The following is an 11,234-nucleotide window of genomic DNA, read 5'->3' on the forward strand; positions in this document are numbered from 1 at the left end:
AGCATTTTGCACACCAAATCCTGCACTTCCTTCAATTACCTTAGCCAAAGCTGTTTATCAATTGTTCTTTGACTTTCTTGGCTTCTCCGGCTCTTGTGCTTTTCAACCTCATCTGAATAGTCCTCCAAATCTTTGTTTGAAGTTAAATCCTTTTGCATGGTCTAGGTCTGTGAGGAGTCTATATGTCTTACTACTTCGTCTTCCCTTTGCATTTCTTTCTTCTTACATGAATCAACGGTGAGGGTATTTAGCTGATTCCACAAGAGCATCAAAATCAATATTAGCTAAACCTGTTAAATCAAGAGCTTATCAGAGCATCTAACGTAAGCCTTTTACGAACCATTGCCTTGAATAGGTAGGTACATGTGCCTTATTACATCTCTGCGGTTCTGCTATCCAAATTCCGCCTATAAGGTATAAAGTATAAAGCATCTACCAACAAGCTTAGATGAGAAGAAGTAGAATGCAAATGATCGATGGACTTTTACAATAATAGGATAGATTCCAAGGTGAGTTATGATTAGAATGGCTAACTGAATTTCAATGGTTTTTAATCAGTAATTAATAGGTATTAATCATGATTAGTTAAATATTACATATTAAACTAGAGAAAGTGATCATAAGCAGAGTTCGTGCCATCATCTCCTGAACACCCTCTATTTTCGATAGAATTGCTTATTTTAGAGCTTTTACCATCGCTAAGAAGCTCGTGAAGGTAATTCAATACCTCGTTCCCAATATACGTAATCATATCAGGTGTTACTGCCCTCTATGATAGGAGCGTAAAGTGTGTCGTTGTGGACTAGAAGAAAGTCTATTACAACAGAGCTACTGTTGCCAACTCGGAGTTGTGTACCTATGGTGAATCAGCGCTCAATGTCGTTGGAAGCTCGGATTATGTGCATATGATTAAAAAAACCCCAAGCCTATGATATATTATCATGTGATTAGTGGATGGTTATGGTTAATGAGGATTAACCATAGCAAAGGGAAAATTTTGATGTGATAAGAACCATAATAAGGGGTTTTTTGTGAGTTTATTGATGAGGATTTGGAGAGAAAATGCATATTTTCATGGAAAAGCATGAGATAAGAGGAAAACTTGAAAGAGTTTTGGTGCATCAAAGAAACATATGTTGTAAAAATGAGATGGGATGTTCATATAGCAGACAAGAACACATCAAAGGATGCATGGGACATGTTAAAGAAATTGTTTGGAGCTAAGGGGAAAATTTTTAAAATTTCTTTGAAGACAAAATTCTTTGGTTTGGATATGTCACATGATCGATATTTCTCTACTCACCTAGAAAAGCTTGATGCAACAACTTGCATCAATTAAAGCACCCATTGATGAGGAGGATTCAATTGTTGTTCTACTCAAGAGTGTACCTAAAATATGCCAAAAATGGGACTTTGGTATCCACTCTCAAAAATCTACCTACCCCAACCATTAAAGGTGTTGCTTCTACCCTCTTAGAAGAGGAAAGGAGGCTAAAGAAAAAGACAACACATGTGTTTGATCAAGCCTACTTCAACAAGGGTTCCTACAAGGGGCCATCGTCAAAAGTAAAGGGTAAAATGAAGTGAAACTACTATGGAATGACCAATCACTAGAGAAGGATTGCTACTATGGAATGACCAATCACTAGAGAAGGATTGCTACTTCAAAAAGAAAGTATAAAGTCAAGCTAACTTTGCAAATATGAAGAAGAGAAAGGTGAGAAGGCCTCAAGCTTAGCAGAAGAAGCTGACATTGTCCATGAAGAATGGGCTTTCTAACGCATCAAGAGCCATCCCTAATCCCTACCTTGTGTAAAACATCACCCAAAGTTAAGCGGTGAAAATCTATGTAATAGAATAGGTTAAATCCATTACTAGAGGGATGGATAACACTTGAGGGGGAGTTTTCTTGGAAATATCAAGGAGTATCCATCCATTGGGGAGCCATTTAACCCTCATGATGTAAAGCCAAAACATTAAGCAATGTAAGAAGTTAAAACCCCTAGAATCTATCGAGAACAAGGTGCCTAGCTCAAGTGGGGTCACCATAAAGTGAGACCAAAGGAGATGTGCCTAGAATCATGGGATAAATATTAGGGATGATTAATCCACCCTTAGGTGGTAATTCCTTGAGCTAAACACATGTACTCATGCCTATTCAAAGGCCACTAATCAATGGAGATGTAAGTGTGTGTGCCATTACCGTTATTTTTCCCTCATTATGTTAATCTTTTGAATCATTAAAAATCACTTCTCATTAGATTAGCTCACAATTTTTACTGTGCTTATCATGCATCCACATCATGTCTAAGCACCACTTCTATCCACCCTAAGCTATCCAAGCATCATAATCAATAGAAACTTCAAATATTAAGTCGAAAGAAGAAGCTCCAAGGGCTCAACATACACCCAAGAAGAAGATCCAATGTCTCAACATGCACTAAGCATACACCAAACAAAGTCTCATAGAGATCTACTAGCATAACTCCAACAGTCATCTGAGACTATCTCAACCCTCAAATAGGCACCGTAACCTGAGAACAATGTGTCGTGAGTTTGTTGTCCTCCACAACACTCACAAATACGGTCACATAGCTTGCACGAGCCTACATCCTACTTGGCAAAGTTTTGACTCTACATATAAACCATCTCTTAACAGTCTAGCCACATTTGGCTAGATCCAATTTCTAAACAGGGAACTACTGGGTGCTCGAGTACATCCATCACCCCACGAGGATGGAGCATTAAGTAAATGATTTTCTAATAGATGCATTGTCATTTTCTTGTTAGCCCTTAGTTTTTCCTCAAATTTCACTCAACATCTGTCACCCACAGTAATGAGACACGACAGCAGATCATCAAAAGAAAATTCTTTTTTGATAGATACATTGTCATTGCCTTGTTAGCCCCCCTTAGTCTTCCCTCAAATTTTACTTGACATTTTTCCATTAGGGCTTTAGCCGTTTCCAACTTTTTAATTTCCTCTTTAGTACATTTTGGTATTTGCTCGTTCCTTGAGTGTAGGTGCATCGTTGGCCTCAATTGTTGATGATGTCCTCCATTGGTCCTTTTTGTTAGGATTTGCTATCATTTCCTGCAGTAACATAGTTGGCCCACCTTCTTTGGCCACTTTCTTGGCCCGCCTTCTTTGGCCTAGTTTAGAGGCTAAGCTCAATAATTGATCATCTTTGCTCTATGATTGGGCCTAAACACAAGTTAAAAAATTAAATGTGATCACTATACGTCTAGGTTAATCATGCAAAGAACTATGGCAAGATTGTAGAAGTGAATGCCTAGACAACCTTTTGAGATCAATAAATCCACTCCACATTTGGAACATGTTTAAGATCGTTTACACATGAGCTGCGGATGAGCTAGCATACCTACTTTAAGTTAGCATTCTATCCCTTTGGAAACATCGTAATGATGGGGCTCTCCTAACAATGGAGTTCATGTCTCATCCTTTCTAGGGATGAGACATGGAACATGTTTAAGATCGTTTACACATGAGCTGCGGATGAGCTAGCATACCTACTTTAAGTTAGCATTCTATCCCTTTGGAAACATCGTAATGATGGGGCTCTCCTAACAATGGAGTTCATGTCTCATCCTTTCTAGGGAGTAGTGTTTTGTGGTTTAAAACACTGGTACTAGTGTGGCTCCTTGCATACAAACATAGAAGTTATGTATGATATCTTATAACTCCTTTCAAGGGAGTAGTGTTTTGTGGTTTAAAACAATAGTACTAGTGTGGCTCCTTGCATAAAGACACAAAAGTTAGGCATGATATCTTATAACTCCACATAGGAGTTACTGACTCATAAGCATATTTGCAAGGATACTCAAGGATAACTCTGACTCATGAGGATACTCACTTTCTTCTAACAGTTCTTTGATCAAAACTTGATTGACTGATGCTAGCTTAGGTAGAGGTGGTTGTGGTGGTAAGATCGATGGTGGTATAGTACGATGGGTACCCTATACATACCCCTTGGATAGTTTTTCACATTTTGTTGTATAGGGCCAATAGCCATGCTAGTATTTATGAATAGGTGCCTTTGTGTAGCCAATTGAGCTATTGGCTGTTGTGGTCGAGGGAACCTACACATGGTGGTAAAGTTAAAGGTTGCCTTGGTGCAAGCAATTAAGCTATTAGTTGTGGTCAAGGGAGCCTACACATGGTGGTATCATGATTCCCTAAATGCATGTAGCAATGATCACAATAAAGTATTTGTCTAGTTCACATATTTAGGGGTGCTTTTATGATTTCATCTACATATTGAAACACTAGATTAGCTCTCTTCATGGGGTAGAGATGCATGTTACTTGGTGACTTGCTTACCTCTTTTAGTTTTAGATTTTCTAATATGGACATGCTTAGTTCTCATTGATGGTCATGTTGCTTACTTTTTGTACTCCAAGATTCATGATAACTCGAGATCAGAGATGGAAGGTAGCCATTGACGGAGACTTTGTATCATCTAGATGGGGTAACTTCAACATGTTATCTTTGGGTGCTGCTTAACATGTTATCTTTGGGTGCTGCTTAACATAAGGTATGTATTGGCTCATTCAGTTGGGCAAGGATAGGCGGGGAAGTTCCTAAGGTTAATATGGGTGAAAAGACTTGAAGATAGGGACATAGCTTTAGGCAAAAGGTGCTAGTATAGGTGGGCAATTCCTAAGGTTAATATGGGGTGAAATACTTGAAGATAAGGATATAGCTTTAGGAAAATGCTAGTAGGATTGCTTTTGTCATATTTATTGTTGAGCTTATATTATTTGGGCAAGATAGCATACTACTTATCTCTGCAATGGGTTACATGCAAAAGATGTAGGTAGAGCTATCAGCATGGGGAATGCCAACACATGGTGTTGGTACTAGGTTGAATATATAATCGTGTTGGTGGCTATGTGCAATTGTACCACCACAAAAGGCATGAAATATATAATTGTGTTGGTGGCTATGTGCAATTGTACCACCACAAAAGGCATGAAATCATAAGTTCTCTTCATGGGTTCTCTTTGTGCTTTCTATATCTATTCTAAGTCATGTGGTTTGGACCCATAAGGGTTTGATTCTCTGCTGGACAAGTTGGTAGTGGAGTCATTAAGTTCACTTCAAGGTTTTGGGTTGCTTCATCTTTCTATACCTATACCTAGTCCAATGGTTTGGACCCAAAGGGGTAATGCTTTGCTGGACACCGAGTTAGTAGTGATTTACAAAGGGAATGATATCTTGTTTTTTTCTTAATACACTTGCTTGGCTTGCTTGTAATTTTGATGGTTGGACTGATGAGAGACTTTGTGATGGGGCTCAAAGGATTTCACATTGCTACAATAATAATTCAACTAGGTAACATTTATGTTATGGGTGTTTGGTAAAGGTAGAGACTCTTTTCATCAAGATGGGTCAGGTGGTTTAGCCTAATATACCCTTGCTTTGCCCTTAGTTAGTGGGAAATGTGTAGGTTTTCTCCTTTATTAAGGTTTAGTGGAGGCCTTACCATGTGTGCATTAGGGTGCATGGAATTTTGATAGTTTCAAGCAAAAGGGATATGTGATATATCATTGGACATGCTTATTCCTCTAAAATAGTGGAAAGAGATTCTTGGGCTAAGAGGGGATCATAGGATCAAAATCTCAGTAGGATTGGTTAGTTTACATTATGGGGGATCTCTATGGAGGGGAGAGGTTAGCATTGGTTAGTTTATATCATGGAGGGATGGTGAATTAGATCACTGCATATATAATGGGTTGGCATACTAAATATCAAGACTTTATCAAGATGGTGTTCAATGAGAGGGATACATTTTTTACTATCAGTGTAAAAGGTGACCAAGGTAGTAGCCGAATTCCCTCTAGTCATGGGGTTTCTTTTAGTTGGGATTCAAATGGGTGGACATGTTGGCCCCTTATGTTGTTGGTTCAGATATGCTAGCATTTTAAAATGGTGGAGGGATTGGTAGAGGCTCTCTCTTTGTAGGAGGACCAAGTGACATGTCAGAAGTGCTCTTCTATACAGGGGTTTTTTGGTCTTCCTCTTGGGCTTGGCCTAGTTGTTGTTAGGCTTGTTTCAATCTTGGGACTGTTGGATTAAGTAGGTTAGCTTGATCTCTTCCTTGATAAGGTTACACAAGTGACTAGTTAGTTCTATTATGCTATTGTACTGGTCGGGGTTATTGAAGTGCCCCTTATGGTGTAATCAGCCTAGTCCTTTGGTCATGGACTCTCATTTTTGTAGAGAAAGGTTTTGGTATGCATGAAAGGCAAGACAAAGTTCAATTTCTAGATTAGTTGTATTATTTTGGTTTAATCTCAATGTATATGTAGATGTAGATGGGTATGTGGGGTTATTGAAGTGCCCCTTATGGTGTAATCAACCTAGTCCTTTGGTCATGGACTCTCATTTTTGTAGAGAAAGGTTTTGGTATGCTAAGATTTATGAAAGGCAAGACAAAGTTCAATTTCTAGATTAGTTGTATTATTTTGGTTTAATCTCCATGTATATGTAGATGTAGATGGGTATGTGGGGTTTCTAAATATCTAGATGGTGTTCATTCGAGAGAGATCTTAATTCAAAAATTTCTTTCTTTAAAAAATGTGGTTCAAGAAGCCAAGAGGTACCAAGAATGCACATCAGAATTACAAAAACAAATATAGGAATATTACAAAGCAAAATCAAGAATTTCAACAAGCAATAATATAAAAAATCATGAAGAAATCAAAGCAATGACCTAATATCTTAATGAACACTTAGAAGAATAGCGAAGACAAAAATTAAAGGAGTTGATATAGAGCTAAGAGAAACAAGAAGAAACATATGAGAACATTGATTGACAAGAAAGTATCTTTGTACATGAAGAAGGCATCGATGTATTACGTGATACACTTTAAGAAATAATACAAATTGTGTTCTAAGAGCTATACCAAATAGAACAACAAGTAGGAGGGAAATACTAAATGAGAACATCATAGTGAGAAGAAAGCCAGGGTGATCTAATGACTGTAGCTACAGCCAAGGCACTTGCACTCCAAAAATCTCTTTACAAAGTATAATATCATAAATATCACATAAATAATTATTTATCAATGAGTACCTTTATTAGACGTTAAAAATGTTATTATAATAAGAGGGGCTACCATTCTTCGAGCAAAAGTGAAGTTTTTATTATAATAAGAGGGGCTACCATTCTTCAAGCAAAAGTGAAGTTGTTAGATCTCCAAAATGGCATTTCTTTCTTCATAACACTATTTCAAACTCAACCCTTTCTCTAAGAAATAGTGCTTGGAAACATCGTTAAGCTCTAAAATATCACTTTTTTCATTGAAAAATATTCTAAACAAACTTTTTTCATAAAAATTACTACTGTAGAAATCGTTAAGCTCTAAAATATCACCTTTTTGTTGGAAAATATTCTAAACAAACACTTTTCATAAAAATACTATTGTAAAAAGGACAATTTCTCAAAGAAATAATTCCTTACTTTAGTGTAAAGGAATACAAAAAATACAATATTATTATTTACAAGCTTGGGTTTGGCGTGAGAAATACATCTCTTGCTTGCACTGTTTTTTAAATTGTAGAGTTTTCAAAAAATATTTTTGATTATATAGTTGGATAGAGTAAGAAAAATTGATCAACTTTGGTCTTTTAGCTCATTGATCATTGAGAGTTATGAGTTTCATCGATGGTTGAGAGTTATGACCATCATTGATTGTTGAGAGTTATGACCATCGATCCTTTGAGAGTTATGACCATCGTTTTGACCATTGGGGACATTACCATTAGCTCCTAGAAGATTTTTTAAAATAAAAAATTTATGATTGGATAAAGATAAAAATTATATCATTTTTCTTTTCATAGCTTGTCAATTTGAGCTACAATTTGAGAGGTATGACCAATTGCTTAACTAGTATTATGTTGATTTTACATGATTTTAACCATCATCATGGTTTTGTAAGGACCCTTTCCCTAGTAAAAAGTTCATATCAATTTTAGGAGTTATGACCAGTATCATGTTGATTTTACTTGGACTTGGCCATCATCATCATGCCTCTCCAAGGACCCTTTCTCCTACTGACCTAGAAAATGCCTCCAAGGACCCTTTAACTTGGGAAAGGTTCCTTGGAGGCATAGGGATGGCCAAGACTATGAAAAATCAACATAAATCTACTCAAAAAAATGATCATAACTCTCAAATCATAGCTCGTATTAATAAGCTAATAAAAAACTTTGTCATAAACTCTCAAATCGTAGCGCAATTAACAAGCTGATAAAAAAAGTGATCATAATCTCAAACCATAGCTCAAATCAATAAGCAATAAAAAGCAAAAACAAACTTTTTGTGCTCTTCCCAAAAAAGTAATGAAAATATGGCTTTGTGAATTCCTCTAAAGAAACTTTCACTAGCAAAAAGGTTCTTGGATGTGATAGTGGTTTTGAAAATGGTCATAGCTCTCAAAGTATAGCTCAAATTAATAGATTTAAGAATCCCAACAAAGAAATAAAAATAAGTTTCTCTAAGGACCGTTTCACTAATGAAAGGGGTGCATGGAGACATAATAATTTTAAAAATGGTTATAACTCTCAAATAATATAGCTCAAATAGATGAGCTATAAAAAGTAAAAATGATCTAAATTATGTCCTCTATCTAGCCAAGCCATCAAAATATTTAAAAAAAATAAAATTCTAAAAATAATGAGAGAGAGAGAGAGAGAGAGAGAGAGAGAGAATATGGTGATGAGGATAGTTTCTTGAATTTACATGATTAGATGGGAAGATGATGATGATTTTCTTTCCAAAGAATAATCTTCGAAATTCCCCATTTCTTGGGAAACTCATGGACTTTATAGGGGCAACATGGTTTCACCAGTCGACATACCATAAGGTGCTTTTCCATCTTACCCATGGTATTGGAAGCCCATCTTTTGTAAGACAGTGCTGGACTTTATATAGCAACCTTACCTTAAGTTAATAGCGGAAGTGAGAAAGCTCATGTAGATATTTGCTTAAGGTAATCCAGTGGTTGGCCGATACTATTTTGAGTTATGGTTAGACTAGTGTAAAACTTATTTATTTATATTTAAGTCAATTTTGACATTGAGAAATTATACATTCATTTCCTTGTAATATATTGTGTGCATACTTGATGGCTTTCTTGCATGAATAGGATTGAATGTAGACTTCTCCCTCTCATGAGCTTCTTCTGTTATTTATGAGAGAGAACCATGATGAAAGCTATTCTCTTGCATCCATCTAGGCAAAGAGAGATCTTCCTTCTCCATCATAGCCATGAAATCATTCTGCAGTGAGACAAATGAGAGGACACAACTAATGGGCTAGTACACCCAAAAGGGAAGTTCAATTTATGCGTCTACTATGAAGTACCAAACGACACTTGTTTTCTTATCTTAAACATATTTGGTGTTGTTGAGGTCCAGCCTAAGGCTCAGCTCCATTTTTCGATCCATTCTAAGATATTGGGATCACACTCCAAAAAACACACGATTTTGAAGCCTTGGATGTTTCTATGTTGTTGTTTTCAAGCTTGTTTTTTATTCTTGCTCTTATTAGGTCATTCTAGTTATAGAATTTAAAAGAGGAAAAACTTATTTCTTTGGCCATTTATACGATTTTAAAGCCTAAAAGGGTTTGATTTTACTGTATTAAGCTAAGAAATAGCTTAACAATTTTGATTAGGTCTATAATACATAAGCTAAAAGATCTATTTTGTGTGGATTAGAGTGAGAATTTCATAATTTTTATCGTTCATGCATTGTGAAATTGGTAGCATAGTGCATCTAAAACCAACTAAAATCAATTGGAAAACACACAATCACTTGCATAAACACCATTATTAATTAGGATTAGAAACTTAATCATCCCCATACAAGTCAAAAAAACCATAGATAACTTTAAAAACCAAGCCAAACCATCTCTAAAGTTGGGAGATGTGAGCATGACAAAAGGATGTGAGCCCAAGTCTCAAGAGGGATGTAATATGAACCTACCAGACATGATGAGTCTATGGAGATGATGTAATGCGATTCTACCCAATTTTGAGATGTGAGCCACTGTCCAAGATGTATGTGAGAGTAGAGGTAGTTGAACCTAATATTGTAACAACTACCTTGAAGACTTGTAAGGATGTACCTACCCATGTCCTATAATGATTTTCCTATCCAATAACAAATTCCAAGAAAAAATTCTTGTCCTTTTCAATTATTAGAGCATTAAGTATAGCTCAATAGTTGCACATCAATGACCAACCTTGTCGTAAGCCTAAAGCCCCATGTGCCACTTGGAATCTATACCCAAGTGTGCATGTTTCATAAAAACCAAAATTTGAGAGCCCATCTAGCCATGAGGCGTGAGCCTAGGTAGCCATGATGTGAGCCCACTAGACATTAACAAGCTTGCATCCATAAATGTGAGCCCAAAAAGAGTGAGATGTGAGTGTACCTAATGTGACATGAGCTTATTTAAAAAAAGAGGTTTAAAAAAAAATCAAACTTTAAAAAATAAATAAATTATAACTAGCGTACTCATGTCTCATTCTATTTAGACTTGCTTAAGTAGCCACCAATCTCACAATTTAACACAATATTTTTAAACAACATCATTACCAAATCTGCTCATCTAGCTAGCCACCAACTACTCAGCGTAAGCACTCAAGATCGGTTCACCTAAGAGATAACCTTTGTTGATGCGAACTTGATCTAGGCTAATTGTTAGAAACGTTAATCCAGTCGACTATAGTGCAACCATATTGCACTACCTCCTAAACCCCAAGTAACCTTCAAGCCTCGTCATATGACCAACACTCAAGAGGGTTTTCTTGATGTTAAGAAGGCAAAGAGCTTTAGGAAGAAATGAGCCAAATATAAAGGCAAAGAGCTTTAGGAAGAAATGACCAACACTCAAGAGGATTTCCTTGATGTTAAGAAGGCAAAGAGCTTTAGGAAGAAATGAGCCAAATATAAAGGCATATGTGAGCGGAGGAACTATAGAACCCCTAGAAAAGGAGAGTCACCACAGTCCTCCAAGCCCCATATTTTCCTACAGGATCAGCGAATACTGCCATAAACTTTGTAAAAAAGGCATTGAATAGCCCCATTCTCAAGCTCTAATAAAGGCGCGAGAGTAGGGCTAGGACAAATTTTTCTCTAACCGATGAAAGTGATCAAACCATGTTAGATGCTACACTCTTTCAAACTTTTAGCATTAATG

This window comes from Cibotium barometz, chromosome 2, assembly GCF_041138505.1.
Source record: "Cibotium barometz isolate CiBa-2024 chromosome 2, ASM4113850v1, whole genome shotgun sequence".
Lineage (NCBI taxonomy): Eukaryota > Viridiplantae > Streptophyta > Polypodiopsida > Cyatheales > Cibotiaceae > Cibotium > Cibotium barometz.